The sequence below is a fragment of the Callithrix jacchus genome, chromosome 17 (assembly GCF_049354715.1).
Source record: "Callithrix jacchus isolate 240 chromosome 17, calJac240_pri, whole genome shotgun sequence".
Lineage (NCBI taxonomy): Eukaryota > Metazoa > Chordata > Mammalia > Primates > Cebidae > Callithrix > Callithrix jacchus.
The window spans coordinates 16202491-16215751 of record NC_133518.1 but is presented as its reverse complement, the minus strand read 5'-3'; the positions used below and the strand labels follow the sequence as shown (position 1 = coordinate 16215751).

Sequence of the window (13261 nt, the reverse complement as noted above, 5' to 3'; positions counted from 1 at the left end):
GGTGAAACCCCACCTTTAAAAAAAAAAAAAAAGATTTTGAGTTGATTTTAGAAAGTTGGAAGATAAAGGCAAAATGCATACGTGTGTGTGTGCGCGCGCGTGTGTCTTTGTAACAGAAAAAGAGAATATGCTCGCGGCTGCTCCTCCCCACACTACAACTCCCACGGGGCAGCGGGCGCTGCTCCCTGCACCCACCGGCTGGCCGGGCAGGACAGCCACTTCGCGCGAGGGGCGGGAACATGGCAGACGTGGCCGTGGGCAAAGACAAGTGCGGGGAGCAGCGGCTAGTCTCGCTGCCCTTGTCCCGCATCCGGGTCATCATGAAGAGCTCCCCCGAGGCGTCCAGCATCAGCCAGGAGGCGCTGGTGCCCACCGCCAAGGCCACGGAGCTCTTTGTTCAATGTCTAGCCACCTATTCCTACAGACATAGCAGTGAAAAGAAAAAGAAAACACTGGCCGGGCGCGGTGGCTCAAGCCTGTAATCCCAGCACTTTGGGAGGCCGAGGCGGGCGGATCACGAGGTCAAGAGATCGCAACCATCCTGGTCAACACGGTGAAACCCCATCTCTACTAAAAATACAAAAAATTAGCTGGGCATGGTGGGGCGTGCCTGTAATCCCAGCTACTCGGGAGGCTGAGGCAGGAGAATTGCCTGAACCCAGGGGGCGGAAGTTGCGGTGAGCCGAGATCACGCCATTGCACTCCAGCCTGGGTAACAAGAGCGAAACTCCGTCTCAAAAAAAAAAAAAAACAAAAAGTACTGACTTACAGTGATTTAGCAAACACTGCATAGGAATCAGAAACTTTTCAGTTTCTTGCAGATATATTACCAAAGAAGATTTTAGCTAGTAAATACCCGAAAATGCTTAAAGAGGAGAAGAGGGAAGAAGACGAGGAGAATGACAATGATAATGAAAGTGACCATGACGAAGCTGCATCCTAAACAAAAAAAGTGCTTTAAAAACCAGCCTGGCGAGGACTGCCCCGGGCCGCTCCACTGTCTCCGGGTATACACAGCACTGTACGCCTTTAGCGTCTTCGCTTCTTCAGACTTCCAGTGGGTGGGGTTCTTTCCAGGCCAAGACCGAGTGCCTCATGCACCTATGCCACAAACACCCAGTGGGAGAGTGACCCAGACAAGAGCCCCTCGCGAGGCCCACTCTGCAGCTCAGGCACCAAGAAAGCAGCGGAGACGGGCAGCTATTGCCGGCTGATTTGAGCTCCAGACTTCAGAGGCAAGGCCAATCTTATCTTTTAAATTTACAGTCAATTTTGAAAAGCCTCTACATATCAGTTATGTAAATTTTCATATATGTATATTTTGGAATCAGTTCTTATAAACAGCTAGATTCAGTTTTAGCTGGACGTATGTTACATTTGAATTTTTGTCTTTTAAGAAAAGTTGTTCAAATATTTTTCTACTGTAAAGAAATATACTTTTCTGTTAAAGATCTGTACGTATTTTTACAGTAAAATGCTTTATGGAACTAGTTTTAGAGCCCCCCGTGGCTCTGAGGACTTGGTTACTGCCACAAATTTTGTGAAATTAAAAATAAGCATTCTAACACTTTTATTCCCACAGAAAAATTCCACGTCAAATTATAAAATCAAATACAAAAATACGTCTTACCTCTTGTATAAGCGTGTTGTTCTAAAAAATGATTTTGAAACATTTTGTATGTTTAAGATCTTTCTCATTTTACTGCTCTTTGCTTCAAATTCCTGGCACTTGTTTTTACTGTCTATAAGAGCAAACCTATCATAAGCCCAATTTTTTTTTTCTCACGTAGGGTAAATGTTTGGTTCTTCTTTTTTCATTATCTTTCTTTTTTGTTTTTTTAAAAGACAGATTCTCTGTTGCCCAGTCTGGAGTGCAGTGGTGCGATCTTGGCTCACTGCAACCTCTGCCTCCCAGGTTCAAGCGATTCTCTTGCTCAGCCTCCTGAGTAGCTGGGATTACAGGCGTGTGCCACCACGCCCGACGAATTTTTATATTTTTAGTAGAGACCGGGTTTCACCTTGTTGGCTAGGCTAGTCTCGAACTCCTGACCTCAAGTGGTCTGCCTGCCTTGGCCTCCCAAGATGCTGGGATTACAGGCATGAGCTACTGCACCCGGCCTTCATTATTTCTTTTTTAAAAATAAAAAAGTTTATAATTTACATTCAGTAAAATTGCCCTTTTTAGTCTAGTCTGTGAATTTGGACAAACGTATGGTTTTATAACCAATCGCTTGGCAGGACACTTCCATCACTCAGGACAGTCCCCTCTGCCCCCTGTACTCAATCTTGTCTCTGGCCCCCTGGCAGCCACCGGTGTTTTCTGTCCCCCTTGTTCATTAACATTTATTTTAAAATAAAATAAATAAAACTCTAAAAAGAAAGAAAGAAAGAAAAAAACATTATAAAAAACCCATTTTTCGAAGTTGTTAGAAGAAACTGATTTAATACAAAGAGATCTAGTAGAAAAAAACCTAGTGGACACATTGTAAAGACTGAGACTGTTTTGAAGCATAATTCTTGGGTGTATAATAACTGCAGAGAGGTAATCCTCCTATATATAAAGCTTTTAATATACTAATGCATAGAAGATTAATGCTAGTTGTTTTAGAATCATAATAATGTTTGAGAAATGGCTACAATGAAAAATTCTGAAGGGAATTGAGATGATTTAAACTGGAAATAGAAATCGGAGGAGAAAATCAATAGGTACCTAATGAAGTAAAAAGGCGTATTTGTGAGGACGTTGGTAAGCAGTGCTTTAATGGTCATCAACATTGACTCCATTAAACATGTACTGAAAGCAGACAGATTTAAGACAAATTAGAAAGCATTTCCTGGGTCAGGCTTGGTGGCTCAGGCCTGTAATCCCAGCAGTTTGGGAGGCCAAGGCAGGAGGATCACATGAGGTCAGGAGTTCGAGACCAGCCTGACCAACATGGAGAAACCCCATCTCTACTAAAAATACAAAATTAGCCAGGCATGGTGGTGCATGCCTGTAATCCCAGCTACTCTGGAGGCTGAGGCAAGAGAATCGCTTGAACCCAGAAGGCAGAGGTTGCAGTGAGCCAAGATGGTACCATTGCACAATTGCCATCTAGCCTGGGCAACAAGAGCGAAACTCCATCTCACAAATAGATAAAATAAAATGAAATGAAAGAAAGCATTTCCTAAGTAGCAAAGTAACCACATTATGGAATATAATGTGAAGACATTTAGGCAGTTTGCTTTCTCAGGGTTTGTTTTGCTTGAAGGAAAGAAAAAATGGCCACCTATCTTTCGGCATCTGTGGTGACTTTGCTTTGGAGGAGAACAATGGTTTCTCCTTCAGTTCTTTCAGTTTGGACTGCGGGTGCCTTGTCTGACTCATTCTTTTCCTGACTTCTTTGAAGACAGCAAAAATTAAGAGACTCATCTTTTTTGTTTATTTTTTCACTTTAAGTTCTGGGGTACATGTGCAGAACATGCAGGCTTGTTACATGGGTGTACATGTGCCATGGTGGTTCGGTGCACCCATCAACCCGTCATCTAGGTTTTAAGCCCTCATGCATTAGGTATTTGTCCTAATGCTGTCCCTCCCCTTGACCCCCACCCCCAACAGGCCCTGGTATATGACGTTACCCTCCCTGTGTCCATGTGTAAGAGACACTTTTAAAAAAGAAATTAGATGGTTATTTTCAGTTCTATTAATGATAATGAAGTAATATTAAAATTAAAAAAATTCATACAGCACGTCAGCAATAACTTCTTGCATACTTATTTTTCTTGCTTACGATGTTTGAAATTTATTATCAGCTCACAATGTATTTTCCCAAAGTACTGGAGACAAATATATTTTGGAATTCAGTGCTTTTTTTATTCTAAAAAGATAATATACAAATATCATGTATTATGTAACATTCCCAGTGGAATCTGGAGCCGTGCCTATTATCGAAAACATTAACACATATAACCGTACAGTGATGCACATAAACATTAACAGTAAGCAAAGACTATACATAGCCTCACCTGTAAGTTACATTCTGCCATCAAATAGTTTCAGAAATCTTGCGTTTTTAGATAGAGTTGCAAGATAAAATACAGACTGCTCAGTTAAATTTGAATTTCAGTTAAACAACAAATAATAGTTATTATTGTGGCTGTTTTTGGTTTTGGTGGTGGTGGTGGTGGTAGGGTAGGGAGAAGTAATCTTTTAGTATATGTCCTAAATATTGCATAGAACACACTTATACTAAAAAACATACATATTCAGGCCAGGTGTGGTGGCTCACTCCTGTAATTCGAGAGCTTTGGGAGGCTGAGGCAGGAGGATCACTTGAGGCCAGGAGTTCAAGATGAATCTGGACAGAATAGGGAGAAACAATACTCTGTCTCTCTCTTCTCTTTCTCTCTCAGTGTTTAGGTCAAGTGAATGTCTGTTTTTTTGTTTTTTTTTTTTAATTTGTGAAATGTGCCTCTTGTGATTTGAAACTGCAAATAAAAGATTGTAGGACTCAGATCTAAAAATATCCTAATTGAAATACTATTAGCAGCTACTATTCCAGTAGTAGAGTTTCATTTGGGCCTTTCTGAAGGGAAACACAGGAAACAAAGTTTTATTAAGTATGCTACTATCCACAGAGTGTGAGCTATAAAGCCCGTGCAAAGCCAAACGGATGAACAATTCAAGGTATTTCACGGGTTAGATGTAACACGGCTAGTTTAAAAGCAATTTATGTCATGGACTTTAGTAATAGTTCTTTCCTGTTTCACTGGGAAATTCATCATCTATAAAATACCCCTTTTAGAAATTTATAGCATCTTCTTAACAAAGATATAGCTCCATCTAATGGGGGAAACATCAAATTACAGCCCATCATGCAGCTAGGAATTAATCCAGTATTTCTGTGAGTGTTGGTAAAATTATATGTGCATATAGTTTATACACACACATATACAAATACTGGATGTGTTTCTGTGCTTCTCCTTTTTTGCAGCCAGATAGGATCCAAAGCTTCCTTCAAGAGCTGCTCTTTCCCTTGGATTGAATTAATTAAATACATTTTTATTTTTATTTTTTAGAGACAGGGTCTTGCTCTGTCACTCAGGCTGGAGTGCAGTGGTGCAACCGTGGCTCACTGTAGCCTCAAACTCCTGGGCTCAAGTGATCCTCCCACTTTGGCCCTCCATGTAGTTGGAACTAAAGCATGCGCCACTACACCCAGCTAATTTTTGAATTTTTTCTAGAGATAGGGTTTCACCATGTTGCCCAGGCTGGTCTCGAACTCCTGGGCTCAAGTGATCTTCCCACCTCAGCCTGCCAAAGTGTTGGGATTACAGGCATCAGCCAGCACGCCTGGCTATTTTTATTTTTATAGTTCTTTCAGGAGCATCTCTTTTCCTTGGATTAGACTAATACAAATATATTTTTATTACATATAACCACTCATACCTTAAGCTCATTCCCACCCTATTAATCTATAAAATATAACCTTAAGAGTGTTAATTTTCTGTCCTTGAGAATCATGGCCTCTTCAGACGTAGAAAGGACATTAGAGATTATCCAACTTTTGGTTCTCTACCCTGGCTGAGTATTAGAATCATCTGGGAAAGTTAAAAAAATACCCCCACCTGGGACCACCAACAGAAATTCTTGTTTAATTGGTCTGGGTAACTCCTGGGCTTAGTTATTCTGTAAAAGCTCCTCCAGGAAATTCTAATGTGCAGGTGATCCTAATCCCCCAGCTGAATTTAATGTGTAGCCAGGGTCAGGCCCTAATGAATTTTAAGATAGCCAATGTATTTTACAATTGAAGAAACCAAGCTCCACTGAAGAGAAGTGATTCTGTAACTAGAATGTTAGAGTCTCTGATGCATAAGAAATCACAATTCTTAGAAATAGATAAGAAAACACAATCATCATAGTGTTCTTACCCATCCTTTCTTTTATGTAAAACTTTCATCTGTGAAGATACAGCAGGAAAATGTCTATTTCAAAACTCAAACTCAATGACATCAAATCAGAAATTAGAAATATGAATTGTCCTTACTTCTGAGAATTTGACCTCCAGGCTCAAATTATGGTCCATTTTATCTCCATTTTTCTTTCACCCCTCTCTCCATTCCATCACCAAATCCTGCTGGTACCTTTTGTAAGCTCTGTGACAGCAGAGCATGGGTCTATCTTGTTCATGCTATAGTCTTAGCCCTGAGTGTCATGTTTGGCTCATGGCAAGCAATCTATAAACATGCAAAATTAAGCAAATGAAGTCAAGTTCTCTTGCATCCATCCATTCCTTCGTCTCAAGACCAAACCTTCAATTCCTCCTGTCTGGGTAACCATTCAAGTCTCTGCTAATTTTCTTTGATAATTTTCTAGGGATTTTTTTCCCCCAGACATCAGTCTCTTTCAACTAATAGATTTTACGTGTTACCTTCAGCCTTCATCATTTCATTTCCCCGCCCCAAAATACACATCTCTGTTTCAATTTCTTCCTTATTGCCACTCCACTCTAATCATTCAAACTTTTCCTCCACTGTTCCCTGTGCCCTTCCATTCATGCCATGTACCATAGCTCTATTTCCTCCTGCTCATAACTTTCTGCCTTGAAGAAGTGGAACAAACAGGCTCTGGAATCAGACTGATTGCAAGTGGTCCCAATTCCACCTTTGCTATGTAATCCCTCTGAGTCTCAGTTACTTCATTTACAAAATGTATCAGTAGGAGATAAGATAATACATTTAAAGCAGTTGATACTACATCTTGTACATAGTATTGAGCCAACCTTTATATTCTCTCTGCCAGCACCACACAATCTTGATTACTGTAGCTATTTTCACACCATTTAGAAGAGAAAAGCTTTAATTCTAGAAGTACTTAAGTTGACATTCCGCTACACTAATTTTATAAACAAATAAGCAGTGTCTTCCTTGTTTAAGGTATTTGAGTAAGAATAGTTATAATCAAAAGTCAATTTATCCTGAATTTATTTTGAAAATACCTCCCTCTCAGGGGCATTACTATACATGACTCAGCATACTGTGAACCTGAGCACTGTGATATATACTACTCAGTGGAAATGGAGGCTAAACTAGTACAGACATCCTGGAGGACAATTTGGCAACATCTATTAACATCTAAAAACCCATGAGTATACTTATAGGCAAGGACTTATATGCAGAGTCACAAAAACTGTAAACTGCCTAACTGTCCAGCACTAAGTGACTAGTCAAATAATGCATGTTAAAACACACAATAAAATAACATGTTACTACTAGACATTGAAAAATCTATGTATACTTACATGGATTATATCCAGGACATGTTTGCATAGACATACTTGTACACACATTAAATAAAAGTACCTTCAGATGAATGCTGGTAATAGTCATTGCCTTTGAGAGAAGAAATGGGTCAGTAGGCTTCAGGGAAAGGAAGGCATATTTTTCACGCTATACACTTTTACAATAGAAACTGATATTAAACCACCTATATGCATTATATATACATACCTACATAGTATTAAATATATATAAAATTTTTGAAATAGAACTTACATATAGAAAGTGAACAAATCATAAGTGTTAGGAACATTTTTTGAATCAAGTTAACATACCCACCTACAAAACACTCCTATCAAGGAAAAAGGCATTTCCAGTAAATATTTACAAGAATTCCTGTATTACTTTACTACTTCTGTATGTATATCATAACAAATAAAAAAATACCATAATCATACTGAGTAAAAGGAACAATAGGTTTTAAAATACGCAATGCTTACTTTTCTTTTTTTGAGATAGAGTTTTGCTCTGGAGTGCAGTGGCGTCATCTCCGCTCACCGCAACCTCCGCCTCCCGGCTTCAAGTGATTCTCCTGCCTCAGCCTCCCGAGTAGCTGGGACTACAGGTGCACACCACCATGCCCGGCTAATTTTTGTATTTTTAGTGGAGATGGGGTTTCACAATGTTGGCCAGGATGGTCTCGATATATTGACCTCATGATCCGCCCACCTCAGCCTTCCAAAGTGCTGGGATTACAGGTGTGAGCCACCGCGCCTGGCCAATGCTTACATTTTTAAATACCCAGTTCATGTTCAATTATTTTTGCTTATCTCAAAAATATCTATTTACATTTGGTTTGTTTGGATCATTTTCCCAAAATGTCCCCATATTACATATGGCGATTTTTCTCTTAAAACTCTTTTGTTCTATAACTGTCCCACTCTCTTCTGTTAATGCTATTTCTTTGTTGTTGGAGAAACTGGTCATTTATCTTGTAGAATCTCTCACATTCTGGATATGGCTGATTAAACCTTCTGGTGTCATTTAATATGTTCTTTACCCACTGCATTTTTTATAAACCATTACTTAGACCTAGAAACTCAATATGCTTTCTTGAGTTGGTAAATAAAAGTACTCTATGATCCAGTGCATTTAAGGAAAATTATATATTTGGGGAAACCAATGCATAGAGAGTCACAAAGACCCGAAAAGTTTCAAAGTAAGGAAATGTTTAGTTTTGCTTAACTGTGCATTTCCCACGTGTTATTTGATTGTTACTGTGCTATACACTATGTTCACATGGAACTAGAGTCCTGTTTTTTGCACTCCGATAAGCACTGGATCAGAAGATCTGTAGGGTCTTCTCAAAATCCTATGACTTTGCATGATATGAGACATACTGGCTGGACACAATGGCTCACACCTGTAATCCCAGCCACCTTGGGAGGCTGAGGCAGGAGAATCCTGAGCCCACAAGTTCGAGACCAATCTGGGGAACATAGTGAGGCCTCATCTCTACAAAAACGAGAGAGAGAGAGAGAGAGAGAGAGAGAAAATTAGCTGGGTGTCGTGGCACACACCTGTAGTCCCAGCTACTTGGGAGGATGGGGTGGGAGGATCCTTTGAGTCCAGGAAGTCCAGCAGTGAACTGTGATCTACACTCTAGCCTTGGTGAAACAGCAAGATCCTGCCTCAAAAAAAAAAAAAAAAAAAAAGAGAGAGAGAAAGAGAGACATAGTGCAGATGCTCATAAAAGTTTGCTGATTGATTAATCCAGCAGTCATGTATTGTGTTTTTTATTTATAGTGTACTGTACCTGAAGCCACTATTCCTGTCCTTAAGAAATAAGACTGAGTTGATAAATCAGCATGTGTTCAGGCAATAAACTCACATTCTTGTTTAAAGCATATGGCAGTTAAAAAAAACAAAATCAGTTGTATGTGTTGTGTATTTATGGAGTGGCCTGGTGGGTTTCATGAGGAAAGCTCCAAAAGAGGTCAGCCTTGGAGTACATCAACAAGCATTCACAGCAAGTCAGAGCTGGAAACACACACACACACACACACACACACACACACACACGGGAGGGGGGGGGACAGAAATCAGCTGGTTTAATCTCTTTATTTATAGAAGACAGGAAGCCTAAGGACAGGAAAGGATTCTTAGAGCTGATGAGACCCAGACATTCCTGTTTCGAAGCTTAGTGCATTCCCTTAGTAGGTCCAATTCAGGATTACTTCTTTGTAGGTAAACTTTTGTTTTGTTTTCTCTTCCCTCTGGAAGCTTTTAGGATTTTCTTTTTATCCTTTGGAGTACTGAAACTTCTTCAGGAAGTTATGAGATTTTCCCCTTCGTTCTACCGGGACTACCTTGCAATATAAGGATCCGGGTTTTCTTGGGCAGAGGGAAACTTTCTTCTGTGACTCGCATATCTGTTTCTGGGTCACTTGCTTTAATTTGCTCATTCCAATCATTTTCTTTGATATGGTTGGTTTTAGTCGTTTTGGGTGAACCTTGGTTGCCTTTCACATTTATGAATGAAAGGTAATCTTATTAATGATCTGACTTGGGACTTTTTTTTTTGTAGTTATCTGGATTTGTTTACTCAGAAATGCACAGAGATAAATTTGACCTGGTTTTCAGCCTCAAGATATTTACAGTCTAGTGAGGGAGGAAAACAAGTAAACCAAGAACTCTGTCAAAGTGTCAGCATGTTTATGATACAGCTTAAACAAAAAGACAGTGGTATTAATTTGTGTAACAGGGAATTCTGAGGTGTGTACCTCCTCCAACTTCAATATTCTGCCTCTGGCTCCTCTGGGGTTGGCCTAGAAATGAACAGCGTCTGGGAGAAAAAAGGAAAGGACAGAAAAGGTCTGACTCAACCACTGCAGTTTGGTGATGTGGCTTTTTGGGCTTGAAGAAAGTTCAAGGCTTCTTCTTTCTCTTGATGTATAACATTTCTGGATTTCTCAAAGATTTATCACAGAGGATCTTTAGCTGCAACATTCATGACATAGCAATACCATTTCTCAGGCTCTTCACTTAGTACCTTTGGCCCCTGAGCATATGGTGGTCCATTCTACATAGACACTTTCTGTTTTCCCAGTTCTCTCCCAAGCAGTCCTCCGAGATGAACAAGAACTCAATCCAAGCCTGGTCCTTCCCCATGTACTACCTCGTGAACTACATCTGGTCGAGGGGAAGCACCTGTGCATCCTTGTACCTACAGAAATGGACCACTCATTGCTCTCTCATAGGCAAACTGTTCCAGTCACTGCCTTTCCTTAGTTTTTCTCAAGGATGAGTCCAATGCCTAAAAGTCTTCAATTTCTCATGTTTCCTGGAAGTAGGTAATGAAAGCAGACTTAGAAAACCGGAACTGGAGCACCTCCTTTGTAAGCTCTGCATAGATTTGGAATGTAGGAATGTTTGGCACCTTAAATTTGATTTCAGTCCTTGGAGTCTCAGCTGAAATAGAAAGTCTCATTGGAAATGCCTGTTTCATGCCTCAATGAAAAGTACAGGGGTGATGAAACATGGAATCTTCCGTACTATTTCTTGAAGGCAGTAGGCCGTCTCCTATGACTAGCTTTATTACAATAAAACTATGCCAGAGAACTCTCTATTAAGCCAGTTTGTGGGTCTCTGGCAGAGGAAAAAAGAAACTTGGTCATCTTCAAAAGCTAGATTATTCTTAGGCTTGGTTCTCCTAAGGAGCCAGCTGAATGTGCATCACTGTGAAATAGATTGCCTCTCAGAGAGAAATTTAGAAACATTTTGGAGAGAGATCCAAAATGGCTGATCACTAACAGCTCGGGATTGTAGCTCCCAGCAAAAGCACAGAGAATGAGAGGACGCCACACTTTCAGATGAATTTTCATCACTCATGGTCCAGAAGATTCCCAGTGGAGGAGCCCCACGGTTCACCAGCGCGACTCTTGTGGCCGGCGCAGCGGTTTTGCCTGAGCCTCAGTGTGGCAGCTCTTCATGCAGAGTAAACGGGACTGGTTCCCCTGCTGACCGGTGTTTGGAGCTCCGGGAAGGCAGAGCCGCTTGTTACGGACTCAAGAAGGAAGCCAGACCGGAGATTCTTGGGCAGAAGAGCACCTTCAGTCTTATCGCTGCTATTTTGGCCGGCGCAATGGGTTGCTCGGATCCCAGCACTGGGAATCAATAAATTGGAGGTCCACTCAGAAACCTAATTAGAAAGGCGGTAGTTGTAAGGACGACAGATGGATAAATTTATAATAAAGGGAAGAAACCAGCCTAAAAAGGCTGAGAATACCCAAAATCAGAACGCCTCTCCCTCTACAGGGGATTGCAGTTCCTCATCAGCAACGGAACAAGCCCTGATGGAAAAAGACTGTGTTCCATTATCTGAAGTAGGCTTCAGAAGGTGGATGATAAGAAACTTCTGGGAGTTAAAAGAACTTGTTCTAACCCAATGTAAAGAAACTAAGAACTTTGAAAAAAGGTTTGACGAAATGCTAACAAGAATAGACAATATAGAAAGGAATATAAATGAACTAATGGAGTTGAAAAATACAACGCAAGAACTTAGTGAAATATGCACAAGTTTGAATAGCTGAATTGATCAAGCAGAAGAAAGGATATCAGAGATTGAAGACCAACTTAATGAAATAAGACGAGAAGACAAGAATAGAGAAAAAAGGATAAAAAGGAATGAGCAAAGTCTCCAAGAAATATGGGACTATGTGAAAAGACCTAATCTACGTTTGATAGGTGTACCTGAATGTGATGGAGAGAATGAATCCAAGCTGGAAAATATTCTTCAGGATATTATCCAGGAAAATTTTCCCAATCTAGCAAAGCAGGACACTATTCAACCCCAGGTAATACAGAGAACACCACAAAGATATTCCTCAAGAAGAGCAACCCTAAGGCACATAATCGTTAGATTCACCAGGGTTGAAACGAAGGAGAAAATACTAAGGGTAGCCAGAGAGAAAGGTCAGGTTACCCACAAAGGCAAGCCTATTAGACTTACAGCAGATCTCTCAGCAGAAACCCTACAAGCCAGAAGAGAATGAAGGCCGATATTCAACATCCTTAAAGAACAGAACTTTCAGCCCAGAATTTCATATCCTGCCAAACTAAGCTTCACAACTGAAGGAAAAATAAAATCTTTTATGAACAAGCAAGAACTCAGAGATTTTATTACCACCAGGCCTGCTTTATAAGAACTTCTGAAAGAAGCATTACACATAGAAAGGAACAACCAGTATTAGCCTTTCTAAAAATATACCAAAAAGTAAAAAGCATCAACATAAAGAAGAATTTACATCAACGAATGGGTAAAACAGCCAGTTAACATCAAATGGCAGTAACCCTAAATTTAAATTGACTAAATCCCCCAATTAAAAGATACAGCCAAAACCTAAAGGTATGCTACATCCAGACTCATTTCACATCCAAAGATACACAAAGACTCAAAACCAAGGGATGGAGAAAGATTTACCAACCAAATGGAGAGCAAAAATAAATAAATAAAAAGCTGGAGTTGCAATTCTCGCATTTGATAAAATAGATTTCAAAGCAACAAAGATACAGTGGTAAAAGGATCAATGCAACAATAAGAGCTAACGATTCTAACACCCAGATACATAAGACCCATAAAGAGATTTAGACTCAACGAGACAGAAAATTAATAAGGATATCCAGGACTTGAACACAGATTTGGAACAAGTAAACTTAATAAATATGTATAGAGCTCTCCACTTCAAATACATAAAATATACATTCTCCACTTTAAATACACAAAATATTGATTGGCCATTATTAATACCCATTTTTATTTATTTATTTATTTATTTATTTTTTAAATTTTTTATTGGATTATAGGTTTTGGGGTACATGAGCAGAGCATGCAAGACAGTTGCGTAGGTACACACATGGCAGTGTGCTTTGCTTTTCTTCTCCCCTTCACCCACATTTGGCATTTCTCCCCAGGCTATCCCTCCCCACCTCCCCCTCCCACTGG

At 40.0% G+C, this 13261-nt stretch overlaps 1 pseudogene; it reads left to right on the top strand.

The window, feature by feature from the left end:
* Positions 1–239: 239 nt before the first annotated feature.
* On the top strand, positions 240–1046 carry LOC100393603 (chromatin accessibility complex protein 1-like; annotated as a pseudogene).
* Positions 1047–13261: the final 12215 nt, after the last annotated feature.